At 43.0% G+C, this 18,450-nt stretch overlaps 10 non-coding genes across 10 annotated transcripts; all 10 read left to right on the plus strand.

Annotated features, from left to right (window-relative positions):
- Nucleotides 1-3,769: 3,769 nt before the first annotated feature.
- Nucleotides 3,770-3,840, plus strand: TRNAG-CCC (transfer RNA glycine (anticodon CCC)). Its single transcript has one exon. It is a non-coding gene; the product is annotated as a tRNA-Gly (tRNA).
- Nucleotides 3,841-10,296: 6,456 nt separating this feature from the next.
- TRNAG-CCC (transfer RNA glycine (anticodon CCC)) lies at nucleotides 10,297-10,367 on the plus strand. The gene has a single exon. It is a non-coding gene; the product is annotated as a tRNA-Gly (tRNA).
- Nucleotides 10,368-12,639: 2,272 nt separating this feature from the next.
- Nucleotides 12,640-12,709, plus strand: TRNAG-CCC (transfer RNA glycine (anticodon CCC)). The gene has a single exon. It is a non-coding gene; the product is annotated as a tRNA-Gly (tRNA).
- Nucleotides 12,710-13,226: 517 nt separating this feature from the next.
- Nucleotides 13,227-13,297, plus strand: TRNAG-CCC (transfer RNA glycine (anticodon CCC)). The gene has a single exon. It is a non-coding gene; the product is annotated as a tRNA-Gly (tRNA).
- Nucleotides 13,298-13,963: 666 nt separating this feature from the next.
- TRNAG-CCC (transfer RNA glycine (anticodon CCC)) lies at nucleotides 13,964-14,034 on the plus strand. The gene has a single exon. It is a non-coding gene; the product is annotated as a tRNA-Gly (tRNA).
- A 518-nt stretch (nucleotides 14,035-14,552) lies between these two features.
- On the plus strand, nucleotides 14,553-14,623 carry TRNAG-CCC (transfer RNA glycine (anticodon CCC)). Its single transcript has one exon. It is a non-coding gene; the product is annotated as a tRNA-Gly (tRNA).
- Nucleotides 14,624-15,730: 1,107 nt separating this feature from the next.
- Nucleotides 15,731-15,801, plus strand: TRNAG-CCC (transfer RNA glycine (anticodon CCC)). The gene has a single exon. It is a non-coding gene; the product is annotated as a tRNA-Gly (tRNA).
- A 518-nt stretch (nucleotides 15,802-16,319) lies between these two features.
- Nucleotides 16,320-16,390, plus strand: TRNAG-CCC (transfer RNA glycine (anticodon CCC)). Its single transcript has one exon. It is a non-coding gene; the product is annotated as a tRNA-Gly (tRNA).
- Nucleotides 16,391-16,908: 518 nt separating this feature from the next.
- TRNAG-CCC (transfer RNA glycine (anticodon CCC)) lies at nucleotides 16,909-16,979 on the plus strand. The gene has a single exon. It is a non-coding gene; the product is annotated as a tRNA-Gly (tRNA).
- A 518-nt stretch (nucleotides 16,980-17,497) lies between these two features.
- On the plus strand, nucleotides 17,498-17,568 carry TRNAG-CCC (transfer RNA glycine (anticodon CCC)). Its single transcript has one exon. It is a non-coding gene; the product is annotated as a tRNA-Gly (tRNA).
- The last annotated feature ends 882 nt before the right edge of the window (nucleotides 17,569-18,450 follow it).

Below are 18,450 nucleotides of genomic sequence, written 5' to 3' on the forward strand. Positions count from 1 at the left end.
TCACTATCTCTATCTCTCTCTCTCTATCTCTCTCTATCTCTCTATCTATAACTATTACACTGCAGCAGCACAAAATATAGCACTCTCTGTCACTAGGCCTCTCTCTCTCTCTATCTCTCTCTATCTCTCTCTATCTCTCTCTATCTCTCTCTATCTCTCTCTATCTCTCTCTCTATAACTATATCACACTGCAGCAGCACAAAATATAGCACTCTCTGACACTATCTCTCTCTATCTCTCTCTCTATCTCTCTCTATCTAACTAACGCTATTACACTGCAGCACAGGAAGTCACAAGTAACAGGATCCAGCACACACAAGCAGTGATGAAGCAGGCAAGATATTTGCAGTGATCAGGTAAGTATTTTGGAAGGTTCTGGTCAGTAAATGGCGACAGCTCGGCACGGTGACCGCACTGCACGCTATTCCAGACCGGAATGGCGTCTGCAGTGCAGTCACCGTTAGTTTAAACCCCCCTCCATGGCTGTGATTGGTCCGTCGGTCCGACGGACCAATCACGGCCTTTGGGGGCGGGCGGGGTGAGGTGGGTGACACCAGTGTCACCCTTACACCCCGCGGTGATTGGTGCTGTACTTTACAGCACCAATCACCTCCGATCCCGTGTCACCGGCGAACGTTATTCGCCGGTGACACAGGAAAACGCTGTAATTGGCTGTTCACACTGAACAGCCAATCACAGCGATCGCCGACGGGGGGCGGCATCGCAGCCCCCCCTGGGCATGCACGGACATGTCTGCTGTCAGGGACAGCAGACATGTTGAAACTGTCACCGCGTCTATAGACGCGGTGACAGTTAAATGCCATGACGTACATTTACGCCATGTGTCGGGAAGTACTTCCCGACCATGACGTAAATGTACGTCAATTGTCGGGAAGGGGTTAACCTACCAAAAATGATTTATGCCTTGGTAGGAGACCCTTGAATGGTGTTAGATAATTATTAAATAAGAAGAATCTATAAGAAGGGGATAATTTTTATTAGTGAGAATTTATTTTATTCTTAAGTGCCCCCCAATATTTATTCTATAATTAATTTTGTACCATAAAATAACTTTCTGAATGGCTTATCTGGACAATTCCTTAATCATTTGTGAATTTCACCTATATTGCATAAAAAAATATAAGTGTGATCCTGTTAGCCTTAAAAATAATTAATATGAAGAACTATTGTGATGATTGTGATCATCAGATATAATAACAATACATATAATAACGACTTTTATACATACCAGAGCCCCAGTGAAATGGATGCCAACTGCACGAGTTCCGGGGTCACGTGGCATCATGACATCAACATCCGGCTGCCGTTGTAATGGTAACTCACTACAAGCGGCGCACGAATGGCGCATCTCCTGCCGTCCCTTTGGTCAGAGGTTCCATAGTCCCAGGGCATCATCATCTGTTCCAGGTTGTCATGACAACATGATGCCAACAGAATACAGATGACACGTCTCCCGCTGTTTCCATCTGATCGCAACAGTCACACCCACGTAACAATACATAAAATAACATTACAGAAAAAGAAAAGGGGTATATACGGCAAGACGGATAAGATAAAGGTGTACATTTATCATACAATAAGAAGCATCATATAAAATACAAAAATAGGCACAGTGACTAATCAGGATAAGCATATATAAGGCAGCATTAATTAATTGATAGGTATCCCCCTAAATAGTTCAATCAGTAATCACAATCAACATACATGAGAAAATATTTATAACGGAGTACAAGAAGATTATAAGAAACCGTGTAACCCATGTGACTAATTTAAGCCACCTGGTGACAATGTTCCCAACCTCTGGATCCAACCAGCTTCGCATCTTAATAATTTTCAAGATCGATCACCCCTTCTTAGAAGAGTCGGGACATGATCGATAATTACGCTCTTCAAGGAGGCTACACTGTGTTTAGCCTCAAAGAAGTGGCGTGCCAAGGGTTGATCACTGCCACCTTTCTCATATCCTGCTTTTATGGATGAACGGTGGCCAGTAAGTTTCTCTCTTACCGTCCTCTCTGTTTTGCCCACATAGTTCTTAGAACATGGGCAAGTGAGCATATACACAATGAACTTGAACAATCAAGGCATCTGTAACATCCATTACGTGGTCTAAGGAATTGTTCACTTGTCTGATGTTGTAATCCAGTCACATCGGCCTTGACCAAATGGTACATAATGTTCCTCCCCCTTGTGAAACAACTCATAATGTTGGTATCAGTGAGACCCAAATTCGTGTCTGAGCTTACCACTGGCCACAGTCGTTTACTTGTGGCACTGATGGCATGGCTTGCCGTATTGAAATGGTTTACCCATGGCATGCTTTTATGTTTTGTCTCTCTAGACTTCTGTATGAGGAGCTGTTCTCTAGGCTCTTTAATGGTTTTCATTTTTGCTTTCTGCAGTAAAGGCATTTGATAGCCTCTCAGGCTAAACTTATCAATCATCTTATTGATGGCATTTTCTGCCAACTGATGATTTTTTTTTTAATTTATTTTATTACATTTTGCAAATTGACATACATATCACAAAACATACAACATTAAACATTTCGCTACCTTTACAACATACAGTGCGTTGGTGACATTTTGTGTCTTTCTATATGTGGTTTTTATTTATTTTTTTTCTCTGTAATTCAGTTTACATTCAATAGACACGTTTCCAACTAAACCTTTCATACATTCATTGCACTGTTTATTTATTACTATCATTTTTACGGACTAGGTGTTATCCCACTACCGACCCTGCCCTTTCCGGTATCGCTCTGCCAACTGATGATTACTGCAGATCATCTTTGCCCTAAAAAACTAAGAATAAGGGAGGCCGAATTTAAGGTTTTTAGGATAAAAACTTGTTGCATGAAGATACGAGTTTTGGTCTGTTTGTTTAGTAAATACATCTGTGATAATTTTCCTATCATGGACAGTGATCATACCATACAGGAAACTTACTTTCTGTGTGTCCACTGTATAAGTTAGTTTAATTGGAATACCACTGTTATTCTACTATGAACTGTAGATATTTTTACACACAAAATTTTTTGACAACTGTGGCAGTAACATTTGTTGTTAAAAGACAATAAAAATAAGCTATTCATACAATCTTCTAATATGAGTAAAATTACATTTCTTAATTAGTTTCAAGAGCATTGCAAAGTTAATAACATGACATTTCTTGACATTTGTATATGTATCAGTTGAACAAAACAATATATTTCATAATTTGGGAATTCTAAACTGAGGTGCAATTAGCACAATGTTACTTGAAAAGGACGGCTACATTGAAATTTCATGAAGCAAAGAAATCTATGGTTTAATTAGAAAAATCTATGCAGCAGTGCAGTTAGTACAATTTTGGGATTCAGTACTGAATCCCGGTGGTCGGGATCCCGGCGTTCAGAATCCCGACGCCAGAATCCCGACAGCCAAAATCTCGACAATGGGGGGACGTGGATCGCCCCCCCTTGCGGGCTCACTGCGCTCGCCACGCAGCAGGCCCGGTGCCTCGCTACGCTCGGCACACTAATTTATTCTCCATCCAGGGGTGTCGTGGACACCCACGGAGGGAGAATGTGTCGGGATTTCGGCGGTCGGTATTCCGGCGTCAGGATTCTGAATGCCGGGATCCTGACCGCCGGGATTTTAACTGCATCCCCAATTTTGCTTGAAAAGGAAAGCCACATTGTGCAGTTTTGGTGAAATATCATCAATTGATTTGCATTCGTGTTGTATGTACTGTAAGGCAGTCTAAAGCGCTAGTAGTGTAGGGGTATCATGCAAGATTCCCATTCTTGTGACCCAGGTTCGAGTCCCGGCTAGCGCAGGAAACAGTTTTTTTTTTCATTTTATGCTTTCTTTTAAACTAATACAAAATGTATTAGTCTAAGAATTATTTAAAATTGAATGTATCTTACATGACCTCCAGAAATTTTTACCCACAGAATTTTTTGACAACTGTGGCAGTAACATTTGTTGTTAAAAGACAATAAAAATAAGCTATTCATACAATCTTCTAAAATGAGTAAACTTACATTTCTTAATTAGTTTCAGGAGCATTGCAAAGTTATTAACATGGCATTTCTTGAAATTTGTATATGTATCAGTTGAACAAAACAATATATTTCATAATTTGGGAATTCTAGACTGAGGTGCAATTAGCACAATGTTACTTGAAAAGGACAGCTACATTGAAATTTCATGAAACAAAGAAATCTATGGTTTAATTGGAAAAATCTATGCAGCAGTGCAGTTAATACAATTTTGCTTGAAAAGGAAAGCCACATTGTGCAGTTTTGGTAAAATATCATCAACTGATTTGTGTTCGCGTTGTATGTACAGTACGTCAGTGTAAGGACTCCCGGGCTCATGGGTGCATGTCGGGACCTAGCGCTCGTATCCGCCTTGAGAAAGGCAGTGTTTACAGCATTTGCACAGTCCCGGGAGAACTTCAGTTCGCGGATCACACAGTAAGGCCACAAAAGCAAGGTACAAAACGCACCTTTATTTCATATTAACAGTACATGAAAACCATAACCACACCACTAACACTACACAATACAGGTAGCCTACAATATACACAGCACACACTAACTATATCAGAACCACACAAAGGTGAACACCTCCCCTTCCCTTCCACAGACAATAGTCACCTTGGGCAGTCTCTGAGCTGAGGCTGGTGGGGCCTTGGTGAGGGGGGAATGCAGAACCCCAGCGGAGGTACGGGCTCCACTGAGCCAGGGCCGATGCCCGCTGCCGGTCCTGCAGGTGATGAATCCCAGCCGCTTGGCCTGTGGGTGCCGTCGGGGTGCTGGCACGCTGGATGCAACCGCTGGCTGTGGTATGGGGTCCACTGCGCCAGGGCCGACTGCCCACTGCTGGTCCTGCAGGTGATGAATCCCAGCCGCTTGGCCTGTGGGTGCCGTCGGGGTGCTGGTACGCTGGATGCAACCGCTGGCTGTGGTATGGGGTCCACTGCGCCAGGGCCGACTGCCCACTGCTGATGTTCTGGTGGGGTCTGGAGGGAACGCAGCTTCCTCCCCTGGGATCCTGCCTCGCCGGGTCAGGGATCCTGGATGGATGCAGAAAGTTGAACCCAGAGCTGTTGTTTCAGCCCATTTTATCCTTGAGTTCTGCGACCGGATTGGTTGTTGCTTGAAGCCTGAGATGTAAATGCCCCTGAGTCCTGTGTAGGGATTGGCTGCTGCTGTAGCCCTGCCAACTTGCTGTTCTCTGGGACTCTCTGGCCCCCTGCTGGTCTGGTGCCGGCCAGTCTATAACAAGTCCCCGGGGAGAACAAAAGGCCAGGAACCATTGCTGATAAGGGGGCGGCCCAGGTGTGAAGTCAAAACAAACCCTGTTGTTGGTTGTGAAGTCTCAGCCTATTCAGCTTGCTGATGCTTCCTGTGAGGGGGATGAGATAGGGGGGTGTCGGCTGTCCGCATTAGCCAACAAGATATTACACACATGCAATAAACCCTACATTACTGTGATAGAGACATATCAGGCTCAGGAGTATATGCCCTGATGGGCGCAATACTCATAAACACGCGGTACTATTTCCCATCGCAGGCAGACATCTGGTATGTAATAAAGTCCGGTCCTAGTACTATAGAACACACAGTCCTGTGGAAGGCTCTATTAGTGTGAGAGGCACGGCTTCCATGAGATGGCAGGCAGGGAATTGTATTGGAAAAATGTTGTTAATTCAGGTAAGAGAGTGTCTGGGTCTCTGGGCTATATTTAGGAATCTTGGGGTGCCTACCCCCTCATGATCCAGGTGGGGGTGCCCAGAGGGTGGATCATGACATACCTCCCCCTTCCTAAATCCGGTCCGAGGGGCTGGCTCCCAGATCGGAGCCAGTCAGGATGACCGGGCCCAGTGATCTCCTGGAGGCGTGATTCCGCTCCTCCTGCTCTGGATGAGGGGGGTCCGAGGTCAGCAGTTCACCATGTGTAACCCGCATTCCAGTACCCCAGTTACAGGGTTTGCCCCTGTCATGTGGAAATCTTTCCTTCTCTCCTGCCTGTTTGGTTGGCCCTCCTCCCTCCGCCTCTGGCGCAACTGGGAGGGGCCCGATCGGTGTACACAGGCTACAATCCGGAAACCTGGCTGCGGATTCTGCTCTTAACAACAGCGCCGACGTTGGCTGCAGGGGAGCAGTGGGTAACAACGATGCTTCTCCCAAAACTTCAAAAGCCTTCACAGTCACCCCACTTGGGCCTGAAACCTCCCCCAGCCCCTGAAGCTGCTGGGCCTCTTCTGGGCAACCTTCCCTCCATGTCTGTTCATCCACCTTGCAGGGCCTCAGCACACTCTGCCCCCACCTGCCCTCAGCAGTAGGCAGCGGTCCTGAGGATTCTCCTTCACACAATGGCTGCAGAGAAGCAGGGGGTATCCGCAAGTCTCCCCCTGATTTTCCCACAATCCCCCCCCTTGGGTCGAACACCTCCCCCAGCCCTTTGAACAATAACTGCTGGGCCTCCCCTGGGCAAACTTCCATCTTCCCCAGGGTGCACTGCTTCCCCAGCCTGGCTATGAGAGGGACTGGGGGCGTGGCATTGTACGGCAGCACTGCTGGCATCTCCCTCACAGCCCCAGGTGCAAACTCACATTCTCTTGCTCGTGCCATGCTGGGTGGTGAGGTGTCTTCCTCTGAGGCGCAGGGGGGTGATGAGCTATGCCTCTGACCATCCCCTCCATGTTTGCTTGCTTGGCTGCCTGTTTGCTGCAGCGGCTCCCCGGGCACATAATTACAGTCAGTCACTCTCGCAGGGGATTCACAGAAGCGCTGCACCCCAGCCTCGGCTCCCTGCTCTGGCACCCCAGTCACATACCTGCCTTTTGACTCCAGATCCTCCTGGCTCTGATGGCTAAGTGGGAACAGTCCTGGATAATCCTCCTGGGGTGGTAGAGTGGCAGAGCACACACCAGGCACATTTCCTTCCATCTCCCCCTGCTGAATATGCTGGGGATCCTGTGGCAAGATGCCCTCATTCGCTGGGCCGCTGGTGGTCATGTAGGAGAGAAGTACTGCCCCCTCTGCTGGGGCACAATCATTGTAGACCCCCTGGCCACTAGTTTCAAAGTCTCCATCTCCCACGTCTGCAAAAGGGAAGATGTACTGCCATTCTTCCTGGGGTGCCATTTTTGGGTGCACCCCCATCCTTTGGCTAGCTGCTTGGAGCAGTGGCTGGCCACTGCTTTGTACCTCCTGTGGCGAGGACTCAGCCATCACAGTCCCAGCCTCCAAGATCTGCTCTGCTCTGGGGCTATTCTCTGGGGCAGCCCCTGCACTGTATACTGGCACTGCTCCATCTATCACGGGCTCCGTGTGCACCAGTCCATCATCCCCATGTGGGGCCACAGTGCCCAGCTCCGCCACACTACTTGGCACAATGCAGGGGGAATAAATATCCTCTTCCCGATATCCATCTGCCACAATCACAGTCCATGATGTTAGGGCTCCTTTAGAGTCCGGGGTCCCTGGTGCGATATCACAGGGACACTCCACAGCTAGTTCCTCATTTCCTAACTCACTGAATGGGAACAGTTCTGTGATTTCTCCCTGTGTCAGTGGGTGATCTAGTTCTGTGGCTCTCTGAGGATGCATAAGCTGCAGCAGCCGACGTTCCTCTGCCTCCACCCTCTGACACTGGTCCAGCCACTCTGGGGAATTCAGCTGTCCCTGTGCCAGGGCGACCCTCTCTGCATTATCATAACAGTGCAGGAGACACTGCAACTGCTCCTGGATACTTCTCAGTTCTCCTGGACACAGGACATAGTTCCTATACACGCTGAATGCATGTAGCGGGTCCTCTTGTTGCTCGTACACCCATCGGATGAGAGTGCAGTGTGAGCGGCCTTCAGGGGGTGTGCTGCATCGTAGCCTCCATTCGTCAGTTAGGTCCTCCAGACTCATTCTCGCTAATGGAGCTCCAGATTCTGCAGGCCACAGTTCCTCTGCCTCCCCCCCTGGGATCTCGGTAGTGGACCCCTCGGTCATCCACCCCGGTGGCACCATCAACTCCTCCTCCCTTTGAGTTCTCTTTGCGGGCTCCTTCCCAGGACCCACATTACCCGGTGCTGGCACGCTGGCCTCAGCGATCCGGCTTCTATGCATTAGCTGATGCGTGGCGTTACTTACTTCTGTGACAAAAGCCTTCCACGCCACCGTATGCAGCAAGTTTCCTGCAGCAGCCTCAGATACATACTGCTTAAATTCATCGGTCAGGTAAGCTGCTTTCTCCTCTGTAGTAGCACCTGTCCATACATTAATCCACCGATATGCTGCTTCCCAATCCTCCCAGAGGGGCTGCATCAGCGTGGATGGGCTTCTCCAGTCCCATTCCTCAGCCAGAAGACTCCATGACGATTCCTCATCTATGAGCCTCACTGCTCTGGGTGACTGTGGGCACCTCTTGCCTCTCTTTGGACGTCTCTGTCCTTTTCCTGGAGCCATTCTCCACACGGGCTGCACTCGTAGAGCTTGGTCAGCGTCACTTGCTGGACCCCCTTACGTCAGCTTCCGTTTCTGGGCCACGGCACACTCCGCCGTTCCCTCGCTTGCAGGGATTGTCCCCTGGACAAGCCGTCACTTAAGCGGAATTCTTCCCTCGCTTAATGCCCTCACAAATTATCCTTTTTCTCCTCCCCGGCATCCCTGCTAGGGTTACAAGAGCTCACCTCTGTGTGGTTCTATACTACTGGTTATGGGCTATTGCGCCAACAGAACCTGGCCGTATAACGATACGGGCCCCTGGTTCTGCCTGGTCTACAGGACTGTGTGATCCCCACTGCTTGCCACCAATTGTAAGGACTCCCGGGCTCATGGGTGCATGTCGGGACCTAGCGCTCGTATCCGCCTTGAGAAAGGCAGTGTTTACAGCATTTGCACAGTCCCGGGAGAACTTCAGTTCGCGGATCACACAGTAAGGCCACAAAAGCAAGGTACAAAACGCACCTTTATTTCATATTAACAGTACATGAAAACCATAACCACACCACTAACACTACACAATACAGGTAGCCTACAATATACACAGCACACACTAACTATATCAGAACCACACAAAGGTGAACACCTCCCCTTCCCTTCCACAGACAATAGTCACCTTGGGCAGTCTCTGAGCTGAGGCTGGTGGGGCCTTGGTGAGGGGGGAATGCAGAACCCCAGCGGAGGTACGGGCTCCACTGAGCCAGGGCCGATGCCCGCTGCCGGTCCTGCAGGTGATGAATCCCAGCCGCTTGGCCTGTGGGTGCCGTCGGGGTGCTGGCACGCTGGATGCAACCGCTGGCTGTGGTATGGGGTCCACTGCGCCAGGGCCGACTGCCCACTGCTGGTCCTGCAGGTGATGAATCCCAGCCGCTTGGCCTGTGGGTGCCGTCGGGGTGCTGGTACGCTGGATGCAACCGCTGGCTGTGGTATGGGGTCCACTGCGCAAGGGCCGACTGCCCACTGCTGATGTTCTGGTGGGGTCTGGAGGGAACGCAGCTTCCTCCCCTGGGATCCTGCCTCGCCGGGTCAGGGATCCTGGATGGATGCAGAAAGTTGAACCCAGAGCTGTTGTTTCAGCCCATTTTATCCTTGAGTTCTGCGACCGGATTGGTTGTTGCTTGAAGCCTGAGATGTAAATGCCCCTGAGTCCTGTGTAGGGATTGGCTGCTGCTGTAGCCCTGCCAACTTGCTGTTCTCTGGGACTCTCTGGCCCCCTGCTGGTCTGGTGCCGGCCAGTCTATAACAAGTCCCCGGGGAGAACAAAAGGCCAGGAACCATTGCTGATAAGGGGGCGGCCCAGGTGTGAAGTCAAAACAAACCCTGTTGTTGGTTGTGAAGTCTCAGCCTATTCAGCTTGCTGATGCTTCCTGTGAGGGGGATGAGATAGGGGGGTGTCGGCTGTCCGCATTAGCCAACAAGATATTACACACATGCAATAAACCCTACATTACTGTGATAGAGACATATCAGGCTCAGGAGTATATGCCCTGATGGGCGCAATACTCATAAACACGCGGTACTATTTCCCATCGCAGGCAGACATCTGGTATGTAATAAAGTCCGGTCCTAGTACTATAGAACACACAGTCCTGTGGAAGGCTCTATTAGTGTGAGAGGCACGGCTTCCATGAGATGGCAGGCAGGGAATTGTATTGGAAAAATGTTGTTAATTCAGGTAAGAGAGTGTCTGGGTCTCTGGGCTATATTTAGGAATCTTGGGGTGCCTACCCCCTCATGATCCAGGTGGGGGTGCCCAGAGGGTGGATCATGACAGTCAGTCTAAAGCGCTAGTAGTGTAGGGGTATCATGCAAGATTCCCATTCTTGCGACCCGGGTTCGAGTCCCGGCTAGCGCAGAAAACAGATATTATGCTTTCTTTTAAACTAATACAAAATGTATTAGTCTAAGAATTTTTTAAAATTGAATGTATCTTACATGACCTGCAGAAATTCTTACACACAGAATTTTTTGACAACTGTGGCAGTAACATTTGTTGTTAAAAGACAATAAAAATTAGCTATTCATACAATCTTCTAATATGAGTAAAATTACATTTCTTAATTAGTTTCAATACTAGCATTGCAAAGTTAATAACATGACATTTCTTGACATTTGTATATGTATCAGTTGAACAAAACCATATATTTCATAATTTGGGAATTCTAGACTGAGGTGCAATTAGCACAATGTTACTTGAAAAGGACGGCTACATTGAAATTTCATGAAGCAAAGAAATCTGTGGTTTAATTAGAAAAATCTATGCAGCAGTGCAGTTAGTACAATTTCGCTTGAACAGGAAAGCCACATTGTGCAGTTTTGGTGAAATATCATCAATTGATTTGCGTTCACGTTGTATGTACTGTATGGCAGTCTAAAAGTGCTAGTAGGGTAGGGGTATCATGCAAGATTCCCATTCTTGCGACCCAGGTTCGAGTCCCGGCTAGCGCAGAAAACAGATTTTATGCTTCCTTTTAAACTAATACAAAATGTATTAGTCTAAGAATTATTTAATATTGAATGTATCTTACATGACCTGCAGACATTTTTACACACAGAATTTTTTGACAACTGTGGCAGTAACATTTGTTGTTAAAAGACAATAAAAATAAGCTAGTCATACAATCTTCTAATATGAGTAAAATTACATTTCTTAATTATTTTCAAGAGCATTGCAAAGTAAATAACATGACATTTCTTGACATTTGTATATGTATCAGTTGAACAAAACAATATATTTCATATTTTGGGAATTCTAGACTGAGGTGCAATTAGCATAATGGGTACTTGTGAGTTATCCGGGCTGCCGATTTTTTCATCGCGCCCGAAATCGTGGGCATCGCGTCGGTCGTGGCCGTTATAAGGAGCCGCGACGCGATGCCCACGATTTCCCATAGACAGTAATGTTAAAAGACACTATGGACCCGATTTCCGACACGATTTCCCATAGACAGTAATGTTAAAAGACGCGATGGACCCGATTTCCCATAGACAGCAATGTTAAAATAAAATTACAATGTGAAATTGGCCAATATGTTTTTAAAAAAAATGTTTCATGGCCCCCCACCACCGTTAACGCCACCCTGCTATTGACGCCAACCCGAAGCGTGGCGAGCGCAGCGAGGCCGCGAGGGGCGGCGGTACGCGTCCTCCGACCTTTTCATGCCCTACTATCCACTAGGGCGTGGAGTGAGAATAGAATAGTGTGGCGAGCGCAGCGAGCCACCGAGCCCGAAGCGTGGCGAGCGCAGTGAGCCCCACGAGGGGACGCGGACACCTTCACAGGTATCCGCGTGCCCGTGCGGGCTTCACAGGTGTCCGCGTCCCCTCGCGGGGCTCGCTGCGCTCGCCACGCTTCGGGCTCGGTGGCTCGCTGCGCTCGCCACACTATTCTATTCTCACTCCACGCCCTAGTGGATAGTAGGGCATGAAAAGGTCGGAGGACGCGTACCGCCGCCCCCCGCGGGCTCGCTGCGCTCGCCACGCTTCGGGTTGGCGTCAATAGCGGGGTGGCGTTAACGGTGGTGGGGGGCCATGAAACATTTTTTTTAAAAACATATTGCCCAATTTCACATTGTAATTTTATTTTAACATTGCTGTCTATGGAAAATCGGGTCCATCGCGTCTTTTAACATTACTGTCTATGGGAAATCGGTTCCATCGTGTCTTTTAACATTACTGTCTATGGGAAATCGTGGGCATCGCGTCGCGGCCCCTTATAACGGCCACGACTGACGCGATGCCCCCGATTTCGTGTCTTTTAACATTACTGTCTATTGGAAATCGGGGGCATCGCGTCGCGGCCCCTTATAACGGCCACGACCGACGCGATGCCCCCGATTTGGAGCTAAATCGTGGGCATCGCGTCGGTTGGGTGTCCTTAAGTTAACCAAACTTAAGGACAAAATCGGCAGCCCGGATAACTCACAAGTACCGCATAATGTTACTTGAAAAGGACGGCTACATTGAAATTTCATGAAGCAAAGAAATCTATGGTTTAATCAGAAAAATCTATGCAGCAGTGCAGTTAGTACAATTTCGCTTGAAAAGGAAAGCCACATTGTGCAGTTTTGGTGAAATATCATCAATTGATTTGCGTTCGTGTTGTATGTACTCTCTGGCAGTCTAAAGCGCTAGTAGTGTAGGGGTATCATGCAAGATTCCCATTCTTGCGACCGGGTTCGAGTCCCGGCTAGCGCAAGAAACAGATTTTATGCTTTTTTTAAACTAATACAAAATGTATTAGTCTAAGAATTATTTGATATTGAATGTATCTTACATGACCTGCAGAAATTTTTACACACAGAATTTTTTGACAACTGTGGCAGTAACATATGTTGTTAAAAGACAATAAAAATAAGCTATTCATACAATCTTCTAATATGAGTAAAATTACATTTCTTAATTAGTTTCAAGAACATTGCAAAGTAAATAAAATGACATTTCTTGAAATTTGCATATGTATCAGTTGAACAAAAAAATATATTTCATAATTTGGGAATTCTAGACTGAGGTGCAATTAGCATAATGTTACTTGAAAAGGACGGCTACATTGAAATTTCATGAAGCAAAGAAATCTATGGTTTAATTAGAAAAATCTATGCAGCAGTGCAGTTAGTACAATTTCGCTTGAAAAGGCAAGCCACATTGTGCAGTTTTGGTGAAATATCATCAATTGATTTGCATTCGCGTTGTATGTATTCTATGGCGGTCTAAAGCGCTAGTAGTGTAGGGGTATCATGCAAGATTCCCATTCTTGCGACCCGGGTTCGAGTCCCGGCTAGTGCAGAAAACAGATTTTATGCTTTCTTTTAAACTAACACAAAATGTATTAGTCTAAGAATTATTTAATATTGAATGTATCTTACATGACCTGCAGAAATTTTTACACACAGAATTTTTTGACAACTGTGGCAGTAACATTTGTTGTTAAAAGACAATAAAAATAAGCTATTTCTTTTAAACTAACACAAAATGTATTAGTCTAAGAATTATTTAATATTGAATGTATCTTACATGACCTGCAGAAATTTTTACACACAGAATTTTTTGACAACTGTGGCAGTAACATTTGTTGTTAAAAGACAATAAAAATAAGCTATTTATACAATCTTCTAATATGAGTAAAATTACATTTCTTAATTAGTTTCAAGAGCATTGCAAAGTAATTAACATGACATTTCTTGAAATTTGCATATGTATCAGTTGAACAAAACAATATATTTTATAATTTTGGAATTCTAGACTGAGGTGCAATTAGCATAATGTTACTTGAAAAGGATGGCTACATTGAAATTTCATGAAGCAAAGAAATCTATGGTTTAATTAGAAAAATCTATGCAGCAATGCAGTTAGTACAATTTCGCTTGAAAAGGAAAGCCACATTGTGCAGTTTTGGTGAAATATCATCAATTGATTTGCGTTCGTGTTGTATGTACTCTATGGCAGTCTAAAGCGCTAGTAGTGTAGGGGTATCATGCAAGATTCCCATTCTTGCTACCCGGGTTCGAATCCCGGCTAGCGCAAGAAAAAGATTTTATGCTTCCTTTTAGACTAATACAAAATGTATTAGTCTAAGAATTATTTGATATTGAATGTATCTTACATGACCTGCAGAAATTTTTACACACAGAATTTTTTGACAACTGTGGCAGTAACATTTGTTGTTAAAAGGCAATAAAAATAAGCTATTCATACAATCTTCTAATATGAGTAAAATTACAATTCTTAATTAGTTTCAAGAGCATTGCAAAGTTAATAACATGACATTTCTTGACATTTGTATATGTATCAGTTGAACAAAACAATATATTTCATAATTTGGGAATTCTAGACTGAGGTGCAATTAGCATAATGTTACTTGAAAAGGACGGCTACATTGAAATTTCATGAAGCAAAGAAATCTATGGTTTAATTAGAAAAATCTATGCAGCAGTGCAGTTAGTACAATTTCGCTTGAAAAGGAAAGCCACATTGTGCAGTTTTGGTGAAATATCATCAATTGATTTGCGTTTGCGGTGTATGTACTCTATGGCAGTCTAAAGCGCTAGTAGTGTAGGGGTATCATGCAAGATTCCCATTCTTGCGACCCGGGTTCGATTCCCGGCTAGCGCAGGAAACACATTTTATGCTTTCTTTTAAACTAATACAAAATGTATTAGTCTAAGAATTATTTAATATTGAATGTATCTTACATTACCTGCAGAAATTTTTACACACAGAATTTTTTGACAACTGTGGCAGTAACATTTGTTGTTAAAAGACAATAAAAATAAGCTATTCATACAATCTTCTAATATGGGTAAAATTACAATTCTTAATTAGTTTCAAGAGCATTGTAAAGTTAATAACATGACATTTCTTGACAGTTGTATATGTATCAGTTGAACAAAACAATATATTTCATAATTTGGGAATTCTAGACTGAGGTGCAATTAGCATAATGTTACTTGAAAAGGACGGCTACATTGAAATTTCATGAAGCAAAGAAATCTATGGTTTAATTAGAAAAATCTATGCAGCAGTGCAGTTAGTACAATTTCGCTTGAAAAGGAAAGCCACATTGTGCAGTTTTGGTGAAATATCATCAATTGATTTGCATTCGCGTTGTATGTACTCTATGGCAGTCTAAAGCGCTAATAGTGTAGGGGTATCATGCAAGATTCCCATTCTTGCGACCTGGGTTTGAGTCCCGGCTAGCGCAGGAAACAGATTTTATGCTTTCTTTTAAACTAATACAAAATGTATTAGACCAAAAATTATTTAATATTGAATGTATCTTACATGACCTGCAGAAATTTTTACACACAGAATTTTTTGACAACTGTGGCAGTAACATTTGTTGTTAAAAGTCAATAAAAATAAGCTATTCATACAATCTTCTAATATGAGTAAAATTACATTTCTTAATTAGTTTCAAGAGCATTGTAAAGTTAATAACATGACATTTCTTAACATTTGTATATGTATCAGTTGAACAAAACAATATATTTCATAATTTGGGAATTCTAGACTGAGGTGCAATTAGCATAATGTTACTTGAAAAGGACGGCTACATTGAAATTTCATGAAGCAAAGAAATCTATGGTTTAATTAAAAAAATCTATGCAGCAGTGCAGTTAGTACAATTTCGCTTGAAAAGGAAAGCCACATTGTGCAGTTTTGGTGAAATATCATCAATTGATTTGCGTTTGCGGTGTCTGTACTCTATGGCAGTCTAAAGCGCTAGTAGTGTAGGGGTATCATGCAAGATTCCCATTCTTGCGACCCGGGTTCGATTCCCGGCTAGCGCAGGAAACACATTTTATGCTTTCTTTTAAACTAATACAAAATGTATTAGTCTAAGAATTATTTAATATTGAATGTATCTTACATTACCTGCAGAAATTTTTACACACAGAATTTTTTGACAACTGTGGCAGTAACATTTGTTGTTAAAAGACAATAAAAATAAGCTATTCATACAATCTTCTAATATGGGTAAAATTACAATTCTTAATTAGTTTCAAGAGCATTGCAAAGTTAATAACATGACATTTCTTGACTTTTGTATAGGTATCAGTTGAACAAAACAATATATTTCATAATTTGGGAATTCTAGACTGAGGTGCAATTAGCATAATGTTACTTGAAAAGGACGGCTACATTGAAATTTCATGAAGCAAAGAAATCTATGGTTTAATTAAAAAAATCTATGCAGCAGTGCAGTTAGTACAATTTCGCTTGAAAAGGAAAGCCACATTGTGCAGTTTTGGTGAAATATCATCAATTGATTTGTGTTTGCGGTGTATGTACTCTATGGCAGTCTAAAGCGCTAGTAGTGTAGGGGTATCATGCAAGATTCCCATTCTTGCGATCTGGGTTCGAGTCCCGGCTAGCGCAGGAAACAGATTTTATGCTTTCTTTTAAACTAATACAAAATGTATTAGACTAAGAATTATTTAATATTGAATGTATCTTACATGACCTGCAGAAATTTTTACACACAGAATTTTTTGACAACTGTGGCAGTAACATTTGTTGTTAAAAGACAATAAAAATAAGCTATTCATACAATCTTCTAATATGAGTAAAATTACATTTCTTAATTAGTTTCAAGAGCATTGCAAAGTTAATAACATGACATTTCTTGACATTTGTATATCTATCAGTTGAACAAAACAATATATTTCATAATTTGGGAATTCTAGACTGAGGTGCAATTAGCATAATGTTACTTGAAAAGGACGGATACATTGAAATTTCATGAAGCAAAGAAATCTATGGTTTAATTAGAAAAATCTATGCAGCAGTGCAGTTAGTACAATTTCGCTTGAAAAGGAAAGCCACATTGTGCAGTTTTGGTGAAATATCATCAATTGATTTGCGTTCGCGTTGTATGTACTCTAAGGCTGTCTAAAGCGCTAGTAGTGTAGGGGTATCATGTAAGATTCCCATTCTTACGACCCGGGTTCGATTCCCGGCTAGCGCAGGAAACAGATTTTATGCTTTCTTTTAAACTAATACAAAATGTATTAGTCTAAGAATTATTTAATATTGAATGTATCTTACATTACCTGCAGAAATTTTTACACACAGAATTTTTTGACAACTGTGGCAGTAACATTTGTTGTTAAAAGACAATAAAAATAAGCTATTCATACAATCTTTTAATATGAGTAAAATTACATTTCTTAATTAGTTTCAAGAGCATTGCAAAGTTAATAACATGACATTTCTTGACATTTGTATATGTATCAGTTAAACAAAACAATTTATTTCATAATTTGGGAATTCTAGACTGAGGTGCAATTAGCATAATGTTACTTGAAAAGGACGGCTACATTGAAATTTCATGAAGCAAAGAAATCTATGGTTTAATTAGAAAAATCTATGCAGCAGTGCAGTTAGTACAATTTCGCTTGAAAAGGAAAGCCACATTGTGCAGTTTTGGTGAAATATCATCAATTTATTTGCCTTCGCGTTGTATGTACTCTATGGCAGTCTAAAGCGCTAGTAGTGTAGGGGTATCATGCAAGATTCCCATTCTTGCGACCCGGGTTCGAGTCCCGGCTAGCGCAGGAAACAGATTTTATGCTTTCTTCTAAACTAATACAAAATGTATTAGTCTAAGAATTATTTAATATTGAATGTATCTTACATGATCTGCAGAAATTTTTACACACAGAATTTTTTGACAACTGTGGCAGTAACATTTGTTGTAAAAGACAATAAAAATAAGCTATTCATTCAATCTTCTAATATGAGTAAAATTACATTTCTTAATTATTTTCAAGAGCATTGCAAAGTAAATAACATGACATTTCTTGACATTTGTATATGTATCAGTTGAACAAAACAATATATTTCATAATTTGGAAATTCTAGACTGAGGTGCAATTAGCATAATGTTACTTGAAAAGGACGGCTACATTGAAATTTCATGAAGCAAAGAAATCTATGGTTTAATTAGAAAAATGTATGCAGCAGTGCAGTTAGTACAATTTCGCTTGAAAAGGAAAGCCACATTGTGCAGTTTTGGTGAAATATCATCAATTGATTTGCGTTTGCAGTGTATGTACTCTATGGCAGTCTAAAGCGCTAGTAGTGTAGGGGAATCATGCAAGATTTCCATTCTTGCGACCCGGGTTCGATTCCCGGCTAGCGCAGGAAACATATTTTATGCTTTCTTTTAAACTAATACAAAATGTATTAGTCTAAGAATTATTTAATATTGAATGTATCTTACATTACCTGCAGAAATTTTTACACAAAGAATTTTTTGACAACTGTGGCAGTAACATTTGTTGTTAAAAGACAATAAAAATAAGCTATTCATACAATCTTCTAATATGAGTAAAATTACATTTCTTAATTAGTTTCAAGAGCATTGTAAAGTTAATAACATGACATTTCTTGACATTTGTATATCTATCAGTTGAACAAAACAATATATTTTATAA

This window comes from Crinia signifera, chromosome 6 (genome assembly GCF_055691185.1).
Source record: "Crinia signifera chromosome 6, ASM5569118v1, whole genome shotgun sequence".
NCBI classification, from domain to species: Eukaryota; Metazoa; Chordata; class Amphibia; order Anura; family Myobatrachidae; genus Crinia; species Crinia signifera.